This window comes from Homalodisca vitripennis, chromosome 3 (genome assembly GCF_021130785.1).
Source record: "Homalodisca vitripennis isolate AUS2020 chromosome 3, UT_GWSS_2.1, whole genome shotgun sequence".
Classification (NCBI taxonomy): domain Eukaryota; kingdom Metazoa; phylum Arthropoda; class Insecta; order Hemiptera; family Cicadellidae; genus Homalodisca; species Homalodisca vitripennis.
Window position 1 is genome coordinate 85,649,768 of NC_060209.1, and position 18,042 is coordinate 85,667,809.

The window sequence follows — 18,042 nt, forward strand, 5'->3', positions numbered from 1 at the left end:
AACGTATACCCCATGTTTATTGTATCGCTGTCTAAATAATTAAACCTATACGGTAGTAAAAAATGCTAATACCTTTTAATTTATAAGTTGTAAAATTTAGCATATATTTGTCATTTAAAATATTTTTTGCCAAATTATACTGCAAAGTTTTAATTATATTGACCTAGATTAAAAACATTCATGAAAAATTTCAGCCTTTAATCTTCTATAAATTCCGAGAAACCGGTAGCCTATGTGTGAAAAAAACAAACTTGTGGAAAACAAGTTTAAAGTTAAAATAGTTTGATACTTTCGTATTATTCGGAGGCCATTATTTTTGGACGAAATGTCCTTATTGGGGAATTTGGGGAAATAAAATACAGTATTAAAAAGAACATACTTTATTAACCCTATTTTGAAATTAAAAAGTCATTACAACGAACGGTTATCGTATCCTGTCTCATAAAATAAAGCAAAGTCGGCGATAATTGATTTCAATTCTTACTAAGAGGGATCCCTCAGAAGGAATCATTGTCAAGGGTTGAATGCATCACCACCAGTCGCAACCACTCCTTATCGCCACACGTATTCTACCAATAAAAATTATCCTTTTCAGTTCCAGGTAAATTAAATATCTTTTATTATTGTTAGAAATATTGTTAATCTTTATAATTTAACCTCTTGTTATTTATTATCAAAATTTTATTTGCATTCGTTGTCTGTTATTAATATTTTATTGCATTTTAACCATCTATTTATTTTATTTATATTGTACATAGATATATATTTTATTATAAACATGTTATTCACTGTTGAAAAAACAATGATTGGAAAACCGTGCATTCTTTTCAACGGTATTAAATATCGGTAGCAATGAATTCTAAAAAATAGGGAGATGTTTTGGCGCTGTCTAGGGAAGAGCTGTGGCGCGTCGATCAAAACTGATGCGGGTATAACACAAGTTATCACCTGTAATCAAAAACACAGTGGCGTACATCCTATCACAATGCGTACCCTCTTATCACCGCTGCTGAAATCTCAAACTGCGACTACTGCATCGCCTGCGGTACCTGCTGTGCCTTGTACACCACCTGCGCTGGATTCCTGTGCAATACCCGTCTGGTCCACACCCGCCTCGGATCTCTCACTATCTGACGATCTACCTGGTCTTAGACCAGAATTAGATGCAGTCAACAAAATTCCTTAAGACCCGATAGCGGAAATTTATTATCTCAGAAAAGAGATTGTGCGCCTGAAGAGTGAATACCAAAAGCTGCTCAATCATACTATAGAATCGGACACGCGTTTGCTAGAGTTCACGGACTAAATATTTCAAGTTAGCACATCCCGCGTCGACCAGACCGCCCGCGCTTCCGCGACAGTGGACCGCGGTGTCCAGTGCGAGCCGGATCTCGCTTTACCAAAGGATCATTTTCCTACTGCGGTGGACTTTGCTGTGCCGGTGCATCGCGCCACTCAGACTGACCGAGCTCCGACAGTGGACTTTGCCGTCCAGAGCGAGTCTTCGCCGCAACCGTCCTACCAACTTACAGACTCGGCTGTGCAGTGCGATTTGCTCGGACCGACGCAACCAACAAGCTCGACGAATTGCAACTCGTCTGTGAAGAACAGAAGACAGATATACTTGTCGTGACCGAAAACGGGTGTAACAACAAAAACAGTGACCTCTGCAAAATTCTAAATTTCATTCAGGCTACTTCTTATTGCAGACAACTCTCCAAATAAGGGGGAGTCTCGTTTTTTCTAAAAAACAACTTCAAGTTCACAGTGTTTTCAATCAAGGAAACAGAGGAAAAAGATTTCGAGGCAGCTGGAATCAAAGTCGACATCAAAAAATCAAAAACAATCGTCGGTATTTACAGGTCTCCCAATGAAAGCGATGATGTTTTCTTTTCAAAATTAGAATCCTTACTGAAATACCTGACCAACCTTCAGCTGAATTATGTCCTAATGGGCGATTTCAATGTAGACGCACTGAACAACACTCATCCTACCACAATATGACTTGTCGATATGCTACGGTCCTTCGGCTTGGAGTTGTTGGTCAAATATCCAACGAGAGTAAAGCCAACGACACAAACTGCTATCGACAACGTCGTATCCAACATTCCAAAAGTCGCAGTGTCTGTGGTTAATACAGCCATCTCAGACCACTACGGCCAAGAGGCTATAATTATGGAAAAACAAATCGAGAGGGAGCCCAACATTACAAAAATCATAAGAGACACAAGGCCAAATAAAATTACTTTCCTTAATGCTTCCCTTTCAAAGGAACAACGGAATTTTTTAAATTTTACAGAACCCGTAGAACAGCAGTTTCAATCATTTAATAATTGCCTTAATTACCATCTCTATCTATGCTGTCCTACAAAAACAATCAAAGTTTGCCCTAAAAAGACAAACAGTAACAGGATCACAAAAGGAATACTGGTTTCGAGAGAAAAATTGAAATTTTCCTCGAAATTTACCGGACTAATGTAAATAAAAATTTCAAAATTTCAAAATTATAAAAAGCTTTATAAAAAGTGATCCAAAAGTGATCGAAAGCATATGATGTCTCGAATAAAATTCTTTCTTGCAAAAACGTTTCCAAAACTGTGTGGGATATCATTAACAATAAATCCAAAATGTCCAAACAAATCAAAGTAAAAATTGGAGATAAATTGGTGCAGGATAAAGCCAAGGTTGCCCATGAGTTTAACGGTTTTTTTGCTTGTGGGCTGGATCCTCGACTGTCTGAGCCTCAAGCTACCCAAACGCGAAGACAGTGCCCTGCAGCATCTATGATGTTGGCGCCAGTTCTTGAGAAAGACCTAACCAAAATTATCCAACAGCTCCCAGCTAAAAAATCAACCGATCTCAAATTTAATGTCCACGTGGCTCATAAAAAAGTGTTCCCAACACATTGTGAGTTCCCCTAACTCAACTAATGAATTTGTCTTTCCAAACTGGAGTTTTTCCCTCACTCCTGAAAATGGCTAAAGTAACTCCTATTTTCAAAAAAGATGGTCAATATTCCATCAATAGTATCAGCCTGTCTCCATTTTGTCAGTTCTGAGCAAAATGTTTTAAAAACTCTTTTTGGTAAGAATGCTTGGATTTCTTAATAGTCACAACCAGCTCTTTGATGACCAATGGGGCTTCAGAAAGGGCAAATCGACGGTAGACGCAGTAGTGAGTCTAGTCGAAAGAGTTGTAGAGGTTTAGAAAGTCGAAACTCCACCTTAAGTGTGTTTCTCGACTTATCCAAAGCATTTGACTGTGTTGACCATAATACACTACTTGACAAATTGGAATCGCATGGCATTCGAGGAGTGCCTCTTTCGTGGCTCAGTTCATTCATAAGCCACAGAACCCGTGGTTCAAATATCAAACCAACTTTCAACAACAATAGAAATGAAGTATGGAGTTCCTCAGGGCTCCATACTCAGTCCAATTCTTTTCCTGGTCTATGTCGATGACAGAGTCATCACTACTGCACGGGAGACTCGTGCAGTATGCTGATGACACGACTCTCTGTTTCAATGGAAAATCAAAGGAAGTGTTGGAACAGGTTTTTATTGACCTGAATAATTGCGTCCAACACTTCCAAAGTCTCAATCTCACAACAAACAACTCAAAATCCAATTTTTTGAACTTCTCTTTGGGATGTGGAGATTCTGGGTGTGGGCCTGCCATAATGTTGGTAGACTCCGTTCTACAAGAAACAAAATCCACTAAATTCCTTGGAATATACCTTGATCAAGGGTTGACATGGAATGCTCACATCGACTTAGTTTATACCAAATTAGCCTCAGGCATTTATGTTATGAGGTCTTTAGCCAAATACTGTCCAAGTCAGGTACTGATGACGCATATTATGGTCTGATTTACCTACATCTTACCTACGGATTGGTTTTGTGGGGCTCTAGTGCAAACAATCAATTTTTGAGAGCCTTCAAACTTCAAAAGAAAGCGTTTCGAATAATTGCAAAATTGAGTTTTAGAGAGTCGTGCCGACCAGACTTCAAAAACTTGCAACTGTTGACTCTGCCCTGTCTATACATCCTGGAAACAGTTTCATTCTGTATGTCCAAATGTACCCTGATGAGGGGCTGTGACGTGAATGGATATGAGAAAGAGGCAGAGACAACTACCGTTACTGGCCATACATAAATTTATTCATTTTAATAAGTAATGATGGGTACATAACAATTGATGAAACTGTTTTGTGTCTGTACAATAAAACCTAAAGCCATGTGTCTGTTTGTAGAAATTTTGGTCCACATTTTCCGAAAATGTTACATTTTAAAATGTATACTATGTTAATTATCTAACCCTTCTCATAAAAATGGATTAACTCAATTAATTGGTTAATGGGTTTAGTCTCAACTAAATCCTGCTGTAATTCCATGTGCTATCAAACCTCTCATTGTATCCCAATCTATATCTCTATACTATTATATAAAAATCTAATCTCGTTCTTGCTGTGTGTGTTTACAGAGTTTACAAATGATTTTATTGTCAATAACATTTTCAAAGCGTACAATGTCATGTGCTCACAGAGCATGTTTGAATAAATATGTAGTAGTGTTAATATTAAAGTGCCATAACATTTACAATAATTTTAAAGTTGGTAAAATGAGTCTCTGTGTGTGTGTGTGTGTGTACGCACGAGCTTGTGTGTTTTAAAGTACTTAAAAATTACTGGACCGATTTTACTGAAATTTTACATGGTAAGAGCCTTACTTAACATACATACCTATTTCGACTTTTTAAAAAATCCTGTGAGGTACGCCTCACTGATCTCTAAAGTTGCATTACAACAAACAAATTGTTAAATCATAGAGCCCGTTAAATGTAGTCAACTGTTCTGTGAAAACATTGTTATATGACAGCACAACCATATAATTAATTAAACTAACCACTATTTTCTATTTGCTTTTTATAGTCATGAAAGAATAGCATAAGCTTGATAGTAACTACACTTCAAATTTTAAACTTTCCTGCAACCACTGTAGGACAGAGTAAGAAAATGCCCAGATAAGAAAATTAAAAGTACCTATTATTAAAAATATACTTTTAATTGTAAAGTTTAGTAACTAACAGGTAAGTATGCAGTGCTTGGTCAGTACTGTAATGCAGATATGACAAGGTACTATATAACTTTAAATATAAATTCAAAGACTGTTATAAAACATATCTTTAGTTGTGCTTTGACAGAAGAAAGCTTCTCAAACCTGCGTATACATTTGTAAAATGTGTATATTTTTTGATCGGGAAACAAGGTAAAATCAGCTATAGCACACAAAAATCTAAGAACGGAGTAAATTACAATGAACATAAATATACACTTTTTGACATATTTTTTATCATGTTAACAAGGCCAACTCAACATTGGCGTTGTATATAAAATTTGCTTGAATCAAAAGTGTTCATATACGTACAAAGTCTATGACATTGCTTGCAAAGGCACGTATATCTGCTAATAACAAATACTTTTACTGAAATTATATACTACATCAACTGTTTAAGATTGTTTCCAGATGGGAACGGAAATTTACCATATGAATCAAAATATATGCAAAATATCCATTGTGAAGGGGTCTTAAAATGGATGGGAGGGTGGGATGGGTTGTGGATTTGAGATTAAATAAGTTCTTGCACAAATAGCATTTCTATCTCTGGCCGCCTATGAACCCTACTCCTATCTTGTTTAGCAATAGAATAAATTTCAACACAAATTATAAATGTAATATGTTAAGTAAACAGGAGTATGGATGCAAATATATATAATAAAGAACGTAAATAATAAATTCCTTTTTCTCAATGTTCCTGTTTTCAATATTTATGAACAAAACTGTACTGCTAACTCTATGTTTCTACAGAAATATTTTTATGGTATTAAAACCAATATGCTATTATAGGGATTATATTGATACATCCTATTAGGTTATAATAATAATAAATCCTAAATTGAAGACCATTTATAAAGTAAAGAACCACAATGACTAAAACATAAAATACATAAAACCACAATAACTTAACAACTGTTATTGTAAAACAAAAATAATAATAATAATAACAAACAAACATTTTATTCATATGTAAGAACACTAAGTTGTCTAAAGAGATTTAAAGAATGATCAGCAACAAAAAAGCTCAAAACCAACCTTTACAATTTTTGACATCAGAGATACCTAGACTATAAGATACAATAATATAGTGTAATCTAGGTGAAGTGACAGTCTCATTGTCTCATCAGGTGCACAGGTGATTGGAGATGAAATGATGAATTAGGCAAATTTTAATACTTGATATGCAATACTCACTTACGATTTCTCAACGCATATGCCAGAAGAATCTTTTGAACAAAAATTATTGATGTGGTCCATAAAATGTAATCTTTTATCAATATAAATTTCTAAAAACTTTGTCCAATTCACCTTCTCAATCATGATTTCATCAATCATAACATTAATGTTAGTGTCCTCAACAGGAAAATGGCAACCAGAAAATTCTTATGACATTACATCTTGCTACATTAGTTTTTAAATAAATATTAAAGAACAATGTCCACATCAGTTTAAGTCAATAAAAATTTGTAGTTCTAAATCATTCAATGTTTTTCATTAAAGCAAAGAGTCGTGTCATCTGCATATTGAGTTAAATTGCCAGATGTTAAGGACAACAACTTCAAAGCATTTATTTGAGAAATCTGCTGCCCAGACACACATTGCATTTAAAGGTGTTCAAGATGGTGTAAAAAAATTACAATTATTTACATACAGTAAAATAATATAGGACAAAGAATCAACCCCCTGAGGAACGCCAAATTCTAATTTGATTGGATAACTCCATCAATTTCTGCTTGTTGAATTGATTGGCTAGTTATGGTTCTAGCCACTTCTGTGGCACTCCACGTATACAATAACTTTGAAGAAAGATGAAAAAGATCTGATGTTTTATACAATCAAACGCTTTTGATAGATCTAGGAACCAATTAATTGTATGTTGGCGTTTTTACAATCCTTGAACTATAAACTCCAGTGAGTGATACAGCATCAATGGTTGATTTCCTTACCTGAACCCAAATTAAAGCCTTGATATGATTTTGTATTTTTATAGATATCTCAGTAATCGGTTATAAAATAATGTTATAAAACTTTTGCTAAATACAGGAAATATACAAACAGGAGGATAGTTTGTACCTTCCATCAGATTTCTCTTTTTGACTACTGAGATAACTTTTCAGTATTTTAGAGATCCAGGAAAATCTAATGTTTGAAAGAATATATTTATTTATTTAGTTAAGAACCCAATAATGTGTTTTGAGCATTCTATTGCATATCTGTTTATTTTTTTTAATGCAAGCTTTCAATAGTTAATGACAATTCTGATAGTGTTACTGGTATTAATAACATTGATGAAACTGGATTAGTGTTTGTCATATTCGCATTATAATAGGTCATTTTTTCTATGATATTAACAAAAAACTTATTTAAAGCATTTGCTACATATAACGCTCATTAATTTCAGTTCCATCAAATGAAAGTTGAATTTGAATTTAAAAATGAAATAAAAGAAATTTTCCCATTATTTATTATATCCCATTCTGTTTATGAAAGATTGTCGCTAAAGCAAAGTTTTTGATTTTCTTCATATGATTTGCTGCTCTAATTACTGTATGTTATATTCGTTTGTACAGTTGTAAAAACTTGTTTATATTTTGGTTATTAGACAGTTTTGCTTGTTTGTGGTACATTTTAAGTTTGTTCCTTGCTACTAGGATGCTTTTAGTAATCTATTTACTCCACTTAATAATGTTTCTAACCGAATAAGTTCGGTAAGGACAGCATTCATTAACGTGTTTTAAGAAACAAGATCTGAAACTATTGTATTCGTACATATCTTTGATGTTCCAGAACATCCCAAGAAACTCCCAATCTTGTTGAATGCTATAATTTAATTTTAGGATATTGTGTTGTTATAATGTTTGTCTAGTTACTTTTACAGATCAAATAGTGTATGCCAATACAGGATCAAATAGTGTATGCCAATTTCCATGAAAATTGATTGTGCATCATGATTAGAAAAGACAGTGTTAAAATATAAATATTTATTTATCTATATTTCTTATGACATTATCAAGGGCAGTTTTTTGGCTGTAGCATGTGTGAATAAATTTATGAACCAAAGTTTCTAATAAGTCTCTGAAACGTTTAAGCTCAGGTTTATTTATTTGTAAGACATTTATATTATAGTCTTCAATTATAAATTTATATTTTTGTGTGTATAAATTTATCGATCAATATTATAATTTTGTGAAAAATACGTCAAGCTGTCCTGAGAGGGATCTATACAGATCTAAAATACACCATATTGTTTTCATTTTTGACACTTATTACACCAGCCAGCTCAAAGTCTTTGTCGGCACAGGTACTGAGTAAGGCTTTGATTTTAATGTAGTTTTTGTAAAAGCAGCAACTCCTATCCATTTAAATCTAATCTTTTGGTAGGAGCTTATAAGATTATAGTTTTGAATTTTAAAATATGGATGATTCATCATTGAATACATGTTCTGCTACCATCAAAATTTCGGGCTATGATTCATAACAAAGTAAATTTATTTTATCTAATTTGTTGGTTGCATTTTGAGAATTCCTATGTAAAATGTGTAATTTTCTTTCTTTAGTTTTATTTACTCTAGATTAGTTTGATTCGACTGATGAATTAGAAATGTTCTTGTTTATACAAGATTGTCTAAAAAAGTCAAATTATTCCCAGGATTTCAACTTAACATTGTTAATAAATTTTTGCAGTGGTTGAGTTTTATGACGTTCACAGCCACATGCTAAATGTTCTATCGTAGATCAAGTTCCACTTGGAATTTCTGAATGTGGTTGCCATGGGTCATGTGTTTTAGTCCAGGTATTCTATTAGTTTTCATTTCTACGGCATAACAATTTTGAAGCTTAAATCTTGGAAAAGTAGATCTTATTCTGTTGTTTGTTAATTGATGGTTTCTTGATTTGGTCTTCTGGATAAGTCAAATCTGTTTTCTAATTTCTTATGCAGTTTGTCAACATTGTGGATAAATATATTTTTCCATTTATTGAAAGATATATTCCATGTTTGGTAAAATAACGTCTTGGGATGGAATTGATGTCTTAACATTTTAATGTTTGCATATTTTTAAGACAGTTCAGCAGTAATTTATATGTTAGATAATGTCTGTACTGTAATTCTTTGATAAAATATGATTTAATTGTGTTTGAACAATATATTTTTCAAAATGTTTGTAGATATTTCATTCTTTCCCCGCAGATGTCTCATTAGATCCTGCCATTATATTTGTGCATTTTTCTTTATTAGATTTAGTACATTTTGGAATAATGTTCATCAATTTTGCTCCTGGTTTACATGTTCCAGTAACATTACTACTACCCTCAAGCTTAGTTTTTAGTATACCACGTAAACTTCTACCATGACTGTCTGCATAGATTGATACATTTGAAAATTAAATTTCTACTCTTTATATTTGTTCAGTTTATGATGACCTTTTCCCATGCTACTAGTTTGTTTACTACTATCCTGGAATGATGTATCTGTATATTTTAAGTGTGTTGTAGGAGCTGTCTTATTTTCTATGCAAATAGGAAGTTTTTGAACATTAGTCTTACATAATGTATTTTGGCTTGATATGTGGACATTTCATTTACTAAAAACTTCATTTAAATTTGTCATCAGGATTACATGACTTAAAATTTGGTTTTAAGGCAATGTTATCAGCTTCTAATACTTCAATTGTAGTTCTAAGAGTTGTTATAAGATCTTTAAAGTTAAAACAATTGTTTTGTAATATGTTATTATAACTTAATTCACTAAGTTGGCATGTTGTTTTTTATGCAGTGTGCTTCATAATATATATTTCTGTTTTTGAGTGCCAATATCTACTTTTAGTGCAATCCCAAACATGTTTTCTAAGATTAACCAAATTTAAAGCAATGTAGTGTACAAGAGTGTCATTTTGTATTGGATCTATAGTTGTGTTAAGCTTGTTAATAAGATTGTCTACAAATTCTTAAGTGATACCCATATTGAGTTTCTTTAATCACTGTGAGGTTTTGTAGTTTTAATGAGACAATTCTTTCTTGATTGTGTTGTCATTTTTGTAAACAATGTTTTAAATTTAATGTTTCACAATCGCTGAGGTTATAGAAAAAATATATATTTGATTGGTTGTCTTGTTTTTAATAACTAATAAATCAGAATAACTAATCTAATACAATTCTAAGTCTATACCTTTGAATCCAATATTTTAGACTTTTGATGTATAATTATGTAAGTTAATTTAAAACTTTCAATAGAAAGATTCAAAATAAACACAGTTTTTCAAGTGTTAAACTGTAACCTGTTACAAAATAATTAATTGTAGCTGAGCCAAAATAACACAGAAAAGTGGCCTTACCGGCATACTATATGTTTGCTGTTAACCAAAGAAATACAAAAAAGACAATTAAAGATCATAATCTGTATTATAGCGTATAGTTGTGCAATAATATTTTTTATTGAGTAAATCACAGAACAAAGAAAACAATTGAATATTTAGATACTATTACATCACTCCATACTTTATTTTGGTAACTTGGTACTTCACACACCATTCAGAAACAGGATATTCTAATTTCCAGTACCAAGCACACATATAGTGCACATTTTAAAAATTAGTTGCATATCCATTAAAATTGATTATTTTCTGTAGAATTGTTTTACCTTAGTACCAAATGAGGTTAAGAAAATCTGAAATAGAAATTTCATTTTGTTTTATAAGTGTCAATTGTTGATTAATATATAAACTTTTGATCACTATAATTAATAATTAATAATTAATCATTATTATATTTATGCTCCATAATTTTAAATAATGGAAGTTAGGAAACCAAATTTATAGTTAATTGAATGGATATAAATGAATTTAAAAGTTTAGTAACTTTATTTTTATATTTAAGATTTTTATGAGAGGTTTCCTGGAGTCTTTCCTTATGTTATAGAACCTGCAGAGGCGCTTTATTTATAAATATTTGACTATTGATAAATTTGTAGTCTGGTTAAGTTTGTTTGATAAACTGTTATGTTTCTTCTGATTTCAAAGTTAATAAAAAAATTTATTTCAATTTAGTTTTGGATTTGAATTTGATATCTTATATAAAAGATAAAATCTATACCTTTCTTGCCCTATCTCCAAAATATAAATTTCAATAAAGATTTACCCACTTGGTTGACAAATTTGTAAAGTGTAATAATATGATAAACTAATCAGATGTGTGATTTACTGATTTCCAAGGACTTAGCCAGCGAGGGGGACCAAGGGGTCCGGATCCCTCCCCAATTGTCAGTTTTTTTCAATTACTTTTTAAGTACACGATTATTGTTATTTAAATAATTCAGCATTACTGACATGTACTGCTGGAAGATTGTTCTCAACAAAGAAACAGTTCAAGAACTTTTGAAGGAACAAAATGGGGTCTTATCCTCTGACAACGGGAAAATATCAGTTATCCTCAGACCACTACGGGAGAATATCAGTTGTCTGGACCTCTCCTAAATTTTTTCCTTGCTACACTCTTGCTGATTTCAATAATTAATTCAATTTGAAACACTTCACTAAAAAAGATTAATAAAAAAAGGAAGTGATGTATGGTTAAAAAAATAATCTCGCTTTATTGTCTAGTCTATGAATAAAATTAGGATATCAATTGACCTTGAGCAGCCATATTTGCTATTACTTTTCTCTTTCATACAAATTTAGAAAAGATATTTAGTGTTAAATAGTTTTTTTTCTTTTTTTTATACTAGAAGTGTTAGTTACTAATTTATTGAACATTTTTATATTTACTTCCATAGTGCTCCATGTAGCTGTAAATTGTGATTTTTGTTTTAAGTGCTGTTTGATCAATAAAAATAAAAATATTAAATTTGTTTTTGTAAAGCCTAATTTAAATGTCAGTACCAGTAAGTGAGATATAAAATTTGTTTTTTGTCATTATTTTAAAGTAAGCTACCATTCAAAATATATTGTAATTTATAAACTCCAATATAACTTATTATTTATCAATTATTTATTTTGGCAAACAGAATATTTTAGGTCTTCATAGTTTGGGTAAAAATGGAGGATTATTTATAAATAAGGGGATACATTCATTATTATTCTTTAATATTTTGTCATGCAGAGTAGATCTACTATTTAAAAATTTTTTTTGTAAACAATATACTCATCAACTCTCAATGTATGCATATTTATATACTAATTTATGTACCTAATTGGAAGGACAAATTTACTGACATAGAATAAAAATAATAGAAAATAAAAAAGGATAAGTTAAACGGATCCAATCAATATTGTTTCTTTATTTACTGTATGTATTACATTTCACAAATTGCACTGAATTCAAATGATAACTCGAAAAACATTGCATTTCTTATGGCACCAGGAGATTTGTCACAATAATAGTCACTGAAAATTACTCTTGAAATGTATTCACAATGGTTACGAAAACGTTGAAATAATCTTATATCCAAAACGTCTGAGCAAATAATTATTTTTTGTTGTTGATAAAATATAATGGGCCCTAGCTTGAGGGGGTTCATTTAGTTCTACATCATAATTTTTCTTGACTAATTAAAGTTTATCGCTTTATAAAATAATTATATCCAACATTAATGTAAAACATGACTAATTCAAACTTTCTCAATTTAATCGAAATAATACAGCATTTAAACCATTCTAAGGTTTAAATGTGTCACAGGTCATTTGAATACTGTCATACCGAAGTGTTACCGTCGAGGCAACGCCCACAAAAAAGTCTTCTATGCCCAAGAAGGGCGATGACATCACTGTACGCAGAGTTTTGGTACTCATCCGCCTAAATGATTTTCATTTTAACTAATATATATTTTTATAAAATGCAATGTTATATACAAGCTTATTGCTTTTTAAATAAACAATTTTACGCCGTTAGTATCAAACAATTCATTAATTGCAGGAAAAGTAATATTTAAGGGAATTGTGATTGGTATCTGCAGGAACTATTTTCTCTGCGGTTAGCTCCATAACATCAGTTGGTAACCTCTGTTTTCAGTCTGCCTGACTGCTTGCTGTGGGTTGTGAGTGGACGAGAGGAGTGTGTTTACGCCTGCATGAGTTTAGTGACTGTTTCCCGGTATTTAAAACAATATTGTGTCTTAAAGTGTTACAGTGTTCAATCGTAGTGTTTTCAACTAATTTGGTAAGTAAATATCACAATAGACGTTTACATTATGAGATATTTAATTGTACATTTTGACGTTTGGAAGTAGGTCTAGGCTACACATTTCTATCAGGTCATTGAAGGATTTATAAACCTAGATGACTATCTCTAAGGAACAACTGTAACTATAATGAATTATTTATAGATATAATTCATTTACTCTATACTATAAAATCACGAGGGAAATGGTAAACATTTTTAGTTCAGTAACAAACCTAACGGTAATTAAAGGGAATCTTGATCCCAATTAATACCTTACTGGAAAATAAGCAGATAGGTAATAACATGCAGTAGTAATGCCAGAGCCATTTTTTTGTCCATTTTCACAGTGAAAATATATCTACTCTTTCACAAATGTCAATATATTGGCATTTTTCTTTCTAATCATCTGATTATGCCATTAGACTAGCTTACAAGTAATTAAGATAATATATTGATTCATTCCAATAGGCTATTTAACTGAGAAACACTATATGATGTGATAAAATAAAGTTATATTTAATTAAATCTTTGTATTGGTAGTAAAATTCCTGTAATCGTGAGCTGTTCTGGGACAATATGCAAACATTCATTTTACATAAGGTAGCCATTTACTTAAGCCTCTTAACAATATTTTGGCTGCAGTATAATAAGCGGCCACCATCATAATCGAATCATGCTAGCTAATTATTGATTTGAAATATATAAACTATTGAATACAAAAACAACTAATTTTAGTTATTTACAATCAGTTATTGCCAGCTCTTTCCAACGTATTGAATAACAGACGTCCTAATTAATTATTCAAAGTAAAACCATTTCTAGGCTGCTTTATCTGAATGATGGCGGTAAGTACAAAGGCGATTTACATGTTATATATGTGTCTCAGCCATCTTTATCCTTAAAAATAGGCTAGTCAAAAGTAACTAAATGTTATGTGGTTTTGTTTGATACATTTTATAAATACACATTGCCTAGTCTTTTATTCATCGTTTAATTAGGCTACTATTTTTTAAGATATAAAAACATCTGACCTATCACTACTATATTTAGAATACTTATAAAATAATTCGGTTTCACATTTTGGTTCCGGAAGTTTAGATAATCATGAATATCAGTGCAATTTGATTGTGATGGTGGCCGCTTATCATACTGCAGCCAATATTTTTAGTTTTTCAACACAAAAATGTTTAAAAAGTAAATAAAAAAGAACAGAAAACAATAAAAAGCTAAAAGTTAAAACAAATCTTGTAATAAGAACTAGGCCTAGTAGTTGAACGGGCTGACAATAATGCCTCCATAGGCTGAAATCAGTGTGGGCTAAGACGGTGATGAACGAAAAACTTCCCTCGACATAACTATTTTGGAAAATATAAAATTCGAAAAGGCTTGAGAGCTAAGAATATTAGGCTACAAACTCAGGGTAGAGTACGATAAGCGGACTCTGTTTTTTTTTATATCTATTAGTACAATCAATATTTAATATTTGGTTATTGAATATGTTTTATAAATCATATCAACATATCTATAGCTATAATCACAATGATATTTTAAATTAAAATAACGGTACTTTGGGATTATACCGACCACACCAGTAGGCCTATGAAGAACACAAAAATATAAATTTATAGAAATAGACATGATAGAAAGAAAAAACAACTCTTTAATTGCAAAATTACAAACTTACAAGCATTTCCAGGTATTGTGATCGGTATTTTTGTCGCTGTTACCTTATCTTTCTCGAGAATCCCGATTACGGCAGGCCGCGCGGCATCACATGATTTGCACTGTACATAATTGCCTTTCCATTGCAATTCAATTTATATTTCTGATCAGCCCCTCTAGAATTTGATATTTTACTGATAGGTAGCCTACTATCTCGAGGGATGTTTTTCTTTCTCGAGGGATGTTTTTCTTTCTCGAGGGATGTTTTGATGGCCGGAGGCACTCGCATTTTGGGTGGCGGAATGTGATCAAGAATAAAAACAAGTTTTTAGTGTTTTTTCAATAAAGAGTTTAGTTTTAGTTTGGCAATGTTTGTTTTTGTTGAATTTTTGTGTTTGGAGAAATGTAGAGGTAAAACACGGAAGTACAACAAAGCGACGAACCAGCTGAACGGGCGGCGAGACTCTGCAATCACGTTATCTACTAGACCGCTCGACTTTGACCTCTGTCTGAGGATGGAGAGGGGTTTGCGATAAGACAATTCCTGTTTTATATTGACGAAATATTGTTTTAACGCTAATCTAGTAATCAGTAGAAGCAAAATGTCAAATAACGATTCATGTCTGGGTGTGGTCGGTATAATCCCAAAGTACCAAAATAACTAATATTTAATGCTCATAGTATTGATCATATTAATAATAAATGAGCTCTAATGATCAAACAAATGTTCTTATCAACAACTGTGTCCAATACTTCCACAGCCTCAATCTAACAACAAACTCTTCAAAAACCAACGTTTTAAATTTTGCCTTGCGCACTGCAGGCAACCAGTGTGAGCCGGCCATTTTGTTAGATGACTCCACACTGGAAGAAGTCTGCTCTTCAAAATTCCTAGGAATGCACCTCGATCGAGGGCTGACTTGGAATGAGCACATTGACCATGTTTGCGCAAAAATCTGCTCAGGCATTTTTGTTTTGAGATCTTTAGCCAAATACTGTCCGAGTCAGGTACTGATTACGGCGTATTACGGCTTGATTTACCCCCATCTTGCCTACGGAGTGGTCCTTTGGGGAGATTGCGCAAACACTCAGTTTCAAAGAGCATTCAGACTCCAAAAAAAAGCAATTAGAGTAATCGCCAAAATCAAATTTAGAGAGTCGTGCAGGGAAGCTTTCAGGAAATTGCAGCTGTTGACTCTGCCGTGCCTCTACATTTTGGAAACAACTTTGTTTTGTGTGAGTAAAAGTGCCTTAACCAGAGGCCAAGACATACACATGTATGAGACGCGTGGCAGAGCAAACTACCGGACTGGGAGACACAGAACGGTAGTTTATGAACGCCTACCCTCGCAAGCGGGTGTGCAGTTCCTCAACAGACTGCCCAATTCAATTAAACATGCCCCAACGCCTAAGGCATTAAAGACTCGCCTCAAACGCTTCTTAGTGTCTCAGGCATTCTATAATGCGGGTGAGTTTTTGGCATTTGACTGGGAGACCGCCCAATTAGAAGACTGACTCTGCTGTGCTAAGTGGGCTGCATTGGCGAAGAATGAAAGAGGCGTGATTGTAAAATTGTAAGTATGAATGTGTATTGTGTGTATGAATGCTTGAAATTTTAGAAACCCCGTATTGACGTTTGCCATACAATGTATATACAATGTCGCTGCAATAAAAAAGATTTTGATTTTGAAACGATTAGAACTGGAAATAGGAAAAACCCCATAAATAATAATGTTATGGTAACAACATAAAAGACATAACAAGAAATATGAAATATGCGTAATTATTTATGTTTTCTCCTGTGTAGCAAAGATTAATCGTTTCGAGAAGTTTTTAAAGCATCTTCTGTAGAAAACCGTACTTTTCTTCTGCAAAAATACTCACATAGATGATCTGAAAGCAGGGTGGCTGATATGTCACTTTTTAAACTTCGTTTCACGGTCCTCCATGAGCTTTCGACTGTCTGTTATCTCCAAATGAAAATGCGTTTATTATATGAAAAAGTATTTATAATTTATACAAGTTAGTTATTGTTCAACAATTAGTATCGGTTAGTTATATCGAAAGTTATAATTAAGTAATATCGTTCGTCAATATCGATATAAAAATCTGGTCCGCTTATCGTACCCTACCAAAATCTCAACTAACCATATTATTGCAAGTAGCAAGGGAACAATGGCTCACTTTGAGTAGGCTACTATATAATAAGCGGCCACTATGACAATCGAATCATCGTTATTCATGAGTAATGAATCCTTGATATAACTACTATGACAAAATTATGTTTTATGTATTTCAAATTACATTATAGTTGGGCTGAGTTGATTTTTAAATTTAAAAGTAATAATTTAATTATGATTAAAAAGCTAGTCTATGTCTTATAAATAAAAATGAATCGCCAAATGTGTTGGTAAGCGCTGATCTCGAGAATGGCTGGACCAATACGATTAATTCTTTTTGTAAAATGTCCATTGAAATCTGTGGAAGGTTTTTATGAAGTTAAGAAAAGTTACCTGCAATTTTTTTGGAATTCAGAAAAAATCGTAGTTTTTACGTTTTTCATAATTCAAATTAAACTGGTACTAAACAGCTCTTGACAGCTATAGTTCGACAAACTTTCTGATATATCTGTTTACATTTAAATTTTATCAATAATAAGTAAACAGTGCTTGATCGGTAGTGTAATGCAGATAGTAAATAAAACATTAATATATAAATTTTACTCCAGATTGCGCTAGTGACGAATTTAAATTCAATTCAATTCAATTCAAAACAATCTTTATTTACAATTTGTACATTATACAATATACAAATACAAAATGGCGTCAAAATTACAATTGAGAAGCTTATTAAAATAATGGTATCTAAATGATCACTAAATAATAATGGTATGAAGCATAATATACACTTAAATAAACTTAATAAATTACATCGTATTGTCATTCAGAAAAAAAAAACTCATCAAAAGAATAAATTGTTTTATGTAATAAATAATTTTTAAGTTTGAGTTTAAAACTTTTAATGTCATTAATATTTCTAATATTTTGTGGAAGACTATTGAAAAATTTTATACCTGCTACTAATGGGTTTTTTTTTCTAAATTCTAAGT

The 18,042-nt window shown here is 32.2% G+C and overlaps 1 protein-coding gene across 1 annotated transcript in view; it reads left to right on the forward strand.

Annotated features, from left to right (window-relative positions):
- Positions 1-13,112: 13,112 nt before the first annotated feature.
- Positions 13,113-18,042, forward strand: part of LOC124357141 (spectrin beta chain-like) — a 167,905-nt gene continuing 162,975 nt past the window's right edge. Inside the window, 1 exon segment of the mRNA XM_046808626.1 lies at positions 13,113-13,268. The gene's annotated coding sequence lies outside the window, so the exon portion shown is untranslated.